Source organism: Cetorhinus maximus, chromosome 19 (assembly GCF_964194155.1).
Source record: "Cetorhinus maximus chromosome 19, sCetMax3.hap1.1, whole genome shotgun sequence".
In the NCBI taxonomy this organism is placed as follows: Eukaryota; Metazoa; Chordata; class Chondrichthyes; order Lamniformes; family Cetorhinidae; genus Cetorhinus; species Cetorhinus maximus.
In genome coordinates this window covers 82600823-82606822 of record NC_135897.1, presented here as the reverse complement: position 1 = coordinate 82606822, position 6000 = coordinate 82600823, and positions in this window count along the sequence as shown.

The following is a 6000-nucleotide window of genomic DNA, read 5'->3' as shown; positions in this document are numbered from 1 at the left end:
TTCACAATGCTAAAGACCTCTAATTGGTCACCCCCAAGCCTTCTCTTTTCTAGAGTGAAGAGCGTAAGTCTGTTCAATATTCCCTAATAGTCATAAATTTGCAGTTCTGGCATCACTCTGGTATATTTCCGAAATATTTCACTCACCTTTTCCAGTGCCTCACTCTCCTTTTCGCAATATGGAGACCAGGACTTTGCACAATACTCTATATAGTATTTCCAAGATACCATTTTTCTATTCTTTTAATCAGTCCCCATCTCCCAATTTTACCCTCCCCTCCAATCCTGTCCAGAGGATGCTGACTCACGTTGGGCCACAATTCCTGGGGCCCCTTGCCTCAAGCTGGGTAGCATTTTTCATCTAAGTTCAGACAGTGACTGTTCTCAGGCTATTCACCCATAGGGGGAGCACTGCGCCTTACAACCAGTCCTGCACCTGAAACAACAACTTGTGTTTATTTGGCACCTTTAATGCACAAAACATTGAGAGGGTTTACAAAGCAGACATAACTTATTTCTGGTATGCCTGGTCTTGGGTGGGTTTTCAGAGTAATATTGGGGGAGGTTTGCAGCAGGCCGCTTGTCAGCCCGCAGTAAGGAAGTGAATGCTCCAAGGAAGTCACATCAATGTAACACGCAGTACACCTGCAGTGCTATTATTGGATATAAGGGGAATGGAAAGAGGAAAACCAATGAGGGTTAAAAAGATAGAGCAAGGCTGCTTGGTTCCACCAGGTGGCAGCATTTCCCACTCGGACAGGTATCTCCAATGGACGCAGTTTGCAGCAGTGAGAAGGTTTGTGATACCAACAGCGGTGCAAAGCAGAAAGCATCACTATCAGGTCCCTGTTTTAATACTCAGTCATAAACAATTCAATGTCTTGCCGATGCTTCTGTGATTCCGATGGAAGATCTGAAAAGGGTTTGTCCTGCTTTGTTCATTCACCTGGCTTTTGGGGTCTTACAGATTGGTGGCTGCGTCCAGAGTGTTAATAATCATCCCACGTCAAAGTAACTTATAACTGGGGCTTAGCCAGTTAAACTGTGAGGTCAGGTTGCACAAACATGATTGTATTTGTTTGAGTATTGGGGGTGGGTGGTGAGGGGGTGGTTTTAGATGTTCAAAGGATTTAATAGGGCTGATACAGACAAATGCTTTCCTCTGGTGGATGAAATCGAGAATGGAGGGAACCACCCGAATCTTAAAATTAGAGCCAGTCTGTTCCGGAGTGAATTTAGGAAGCATTTTCCACACACAAAGGCTGGTGGAGACCTGGAACCCTCTTGCTCAAACGACAGGACTGACCGGGAGACAGCTGGGAACCTGAGATTGAGATCGCCCAGGAGTGGAGAGATGGAGGGTGGGGTTTCTGTCCTTTGTAAAGCAAGCCTTAAAGTCCTATGAGAAGCAGGAACCCTGTGCAGCTTGGTCCCTGTTGTTTTCCTGGGGCCTCAGTTGCTCCTTTGCCAGTCCCCTGCCGGAATTCCGGGGTATTCCGGTACAACTCCCGAGGAACGCTCCGGATGAGTGTTCAGTGCTCTGCACTATCCGGGCATCCAAGGTTAATGGTGAAGAACCTATCGATATCTGTGAGGGTTGCATTGTCACCGCGGCTTAGGCGCAAGAAATATTAGACTGGAATGATTCCTCACCCAGCAGAAACCCCCGGGAGTTCATATTCGCCATCAATTCCTGGGGAATAATTGTTGTAGGATGTTGGATACTGTTCGGTAGGTCTTAATGAAGCCTTCGTAGTCTTAAGTGGGTTAGCTGTAGGTATTTATTAACTATAAGAGCTATGTAAATATGTACAGTAAAAAGTTCAAGTTAGGAGCTGTCTCCATGCTTGTACAAATGTCCAACACTAGGCTGACCCCTAAGTGCAGGTCATATGTTCTCTTACACCACTCTGTGGGCGGTACACCTAATTAACTCTATCCAATTGATAGTCTCTGCCAGCTAATTATTTAGCAAATCCAAAGACTTTTAAGCGCGGCGTATTTCTACAGTGACAACACTTCAGAAGAACTTAATGACAACATTTTGATCAGCATGTTGTGAAACATATTTGCGAGCTAATAGCTATATCAATGAACACTTTCCCCCCCAACCCCCACCAGAATCACTCTCAGTGGCCCCTCTTCCCCAACCCCTCCCTCCACTCAATTAGCAGCCCATCTTCCCAACCCCCTCACAGAATCACTCACACAGCAGCCCCTCGCCCCAACTCTCTCCCACTCACTCACACAGCAGCCCCTCGCCCCAACTCTCTCCCACTCACTCACACAGCAGCCCCTCGCCCCAACTCTCTCCCACTCACTCACACAGCAGCCCCTCGCCTCAACTCTCTCCCACTCACTCACACAGCAGCCCCTCGCCTCAACTCTCTCCCACTCACTCACACAGCAGCCCCTCGCCCCGACTCTCTCCCACTCACTCACACAGCAGCCCCTCGCCCCGACTCTCTCCCACTCACTCACACAGCAGCCCCTCGCCCCAACTCTCTCCCACTCACTCACACAGCAGCCCCTCGCCCCGACTCTCTCCCACTCACTCACACAGCAGCCCCTCGCCTCGACTCTCTCCCACTCACTCACACAGCAGCCCCTCGCCCCAACTCTCTCCCACTCACTCACACAGCAGCCCCTCGCCCCGACTCTCTCCCACTCATTCACACAGCAGCCCCTCGCCCCAACTCTCTCCCACTCACTCACACAGCAGCCCCTCGCCCCAACTCTCTCCCACTCACTCACACAGCAGCCCCTCGCCCCAACTCTCTCCCACTCACTCACACAGCAGCCCCTCGCCCCAACTCTCTCCCACTCACTCACACAGCAGCCCCTCGCCCCAACTCTCTCCCACTCACTCACACAGCAGCCCCTCGCCCCAACTCTCTCCCACTCACACACAGCAGCCCCTCGCCCCAACTTCCTTCCGCAACTCACTCACTCAGAATGGGGAGGTGGTGGCATAGTGGTATTGTCACTGGACTCATATTCCAACAAACCCGGTCAATGCTCTAGGGGCCTGGGTTCAAGCCCCACCATGAATGGTGAAATTTGAATTCATTAAAAATCTGGTGATGACTGCAAAGCCATTGTCATAAAAACCTATCTGGTTCACTAAAGCCCTCTTAGGAAGGAAATCTTTTGCCCTTACCTGGTCTGGCCTACATGTGACTCCAGCAATGTGGTTGACTCTTAAATGCCCTCTGATGGGCAATAAATGCCGGCCTAGCCAGTGACACCTGCGTCTCATGAACCAAAACAAAAAAGGAGCCCCTCTTCCCTATCCCCCATTCACCCCTTTGTACCCGACGTGAAACAGCCCCACCAGGGTGATGGCCTTGGCCAGGCAGGATGTGTCTGCCCAGGCAGCTGCCTCTCCTGCTCAGACGGCGTCTAGGCTAGCAGCTGCTGTCCTTGCACCCATTGCTGTGCCAGTCCTCAGGCCGATGTGCTACTGCTCACTATCTCCAATCATAGCTGTTTCTCCGTTGTGCTTGCTGCAAACAGTCATATCTGCACCTCACTAGTGCCAGCAGCAGGAAGGTGAGGGGCATGCATGAGTCTGAGTGCCAGAGACACTCGTGTTCGGGATCTCCTGACCTACGGAGAGACGGAGGCAGAGGTTGGGAAAAAAAAATTCTCATTCCTGAAAATCTGCCTTTACACAATTGAGGGAAAATTATGCCCGAGAGACATCTGCTGTACCCCAGGGGTACACGTACCCCACTTTGGCAGCCATTATCCTCAGGCCATAAAAGGTGCTGTATAAACATGAATTACTTCTTTCTAAAACTATGTAGGCATTTCCTTTTGACTTTTCAATGAAAATTTATGATATCCAGTGGAAGAGCTGCTGAATATTTTTCCTCACTGACACTGTTAGATTAATTGGGCCATGATCCCTCACTGCAGCTGTCATTCCATATTTAATCATTGTGATAGTATTGGCAGTGAGCAAGATTGAGCTCATCCAAAACGCTGCTGCCTGCGTACTAACTCACATCAAACCCCACTCACCCGGTACCTCTCAGCTCCTGGTCCAGCAAAGCCTCAAATTTATCATTCTCATCCTGCTGTTAAATTCCCATCATGTCCTCACCCCCCACTTCCTATCTCTGTAACCCCCCCATCCAGCCCTGTAGCTCTGCAACTTCCCTGCGCTCCTGCAGTTCTGATCTCGTACGCAACCCTGATTTTAATTTTTCTCTTATTGGCAGCCACCTGGGCCCCTAAGTTCTGGAATTCCCTCTTCACCTCTCCCTCCTCCTTACAAACCTGCCTCTTGGACAAAGCTTTTGGTCACATTGTCCTAAAGTCTCACAGTGTCACAACTCTGTCTGATGATGCTTCTGCGGGGCACCTCAGGACCATTTTATCGCATTAAAGGCGCTTTATAAATACAATTTGTTGTTGTTGGTCTTGGATCAGATCTCAAGGACAATCACAAGACCTTTTACTCGTTTCTCAATCCGTGATTACAAATAGTCACGGGCCAATGCGGAGGGTCCGGCCTGAAGTCAGTGCAGCCAGAAGCTGATGTACAACCTGCTCCCAGCCGGGATTGCGCTGTGAATGCCAATTAAGGCCCACCCAGCGTGAAACGCGACCGCCGGGTGTGTTTTCCGTGGACGGGGGCGGGAACACGTTGGGCGCCGGGTCGAGTGGGGACTCGGCGGGATGTTCACTACCGGAAGAGGCAGCTCCCGGAAGGCTGCCGGGAGTTGTGGGGGAGGCTGAGGGAGCTGTCTGGAAGCTGCTCAAGAAGTGTCCTGGTGTGCAGGCATGGCCTCAGCACCCTGCTGGTCACGGAAGGCAGGAGGGCAAGTCGGGTGGGCACTCTGAACCTCCCCCCACCGTTTCTCAGATGAGTGCCAGGCAGTGTTGGTCGAGGAGGTCAGAGCCAGGCGGCATATCTTGATACCAAGGGACAGCAAGAGAAGGCCACTCCACCTGACCAATAAGGCCTGGACAGAGGCCACTGCCCAGGTCATTGGGCCATGATGTGGTGCACCACACGTGGATTCATTGCCAGAAAAGATTCAATGCTCTTCTGCAGTCAGCAAGGGTAAGTGCAGAAATGGCATGGACCTGTGTGGAGAACTTTAGTCTGGTGGTCCGTTGTTTAGTGGTCTAAGAATGTATATGCCAACTGGCACTGAAGCCTACCCTGCCAAGGCTGGGATACCAGCACGACTGGCCTCAGTGCATTGCAGGGTGAGATGTGCCACAGGGACACGGCCCATCTAATGCCCACATGGGAGGGTGGGTGGGAACCAGGAAAGGACCTTCAGGGAGATGGAGCAATAATGAGGCTATTTTTCCCTGTCAGGAGAAGAGTAGTTATAACGCTGCAGAGTGCTGTAGAACAGGTGGAGGAGTGCTAACTCTGTGCATCCTCATGAATCACAAAAGCGATGCACTGGAGCTGGATGCCACCGGCCAGCTCCCTCCTCCGATCGCGATGAGGTGGGGGTCTCGCATATGAGTATATGAGTGCAAGTGACAGATGCGTGTACGGTGGGTACTGGAAACATGATGGGCTCATCTCATCAGAAACTGAACTATCGTAGCCAGAAAGCCCACTGAAGCTCCAATGCAGATGGCACCAGGCAGCAGGTGCCCACTGTCTCCTCACCCCGCCCAGCATGCATTGTGACTTTGATGATTGAATGCTTTTGCCTTCCTCCTGCAGATGCTCCATCCACAGGAGCCACCGGTGACCCCGAGGATCCCCCACTGAGCGCAGAGGAAGACATCATACCTGCACCAGCGTCACTTTGTCTCTCTGAACCAGGCACCAGCGCAGATACTCACACATCGATGGGCACTAGGTATTCGGCTCCGCGGGTAATGCACAGCGGTGAGGGCGCATCTCACTCGCATGAGGAGCTGGCAGAGGCAGAGAGGTCCCAGGGAGCTCACAGTGGGAGCACAGCTGGAGACCAGGACCATGCTGCGTCCGAGGAAGATGACGAGCTTCTAGAGTCGTCCA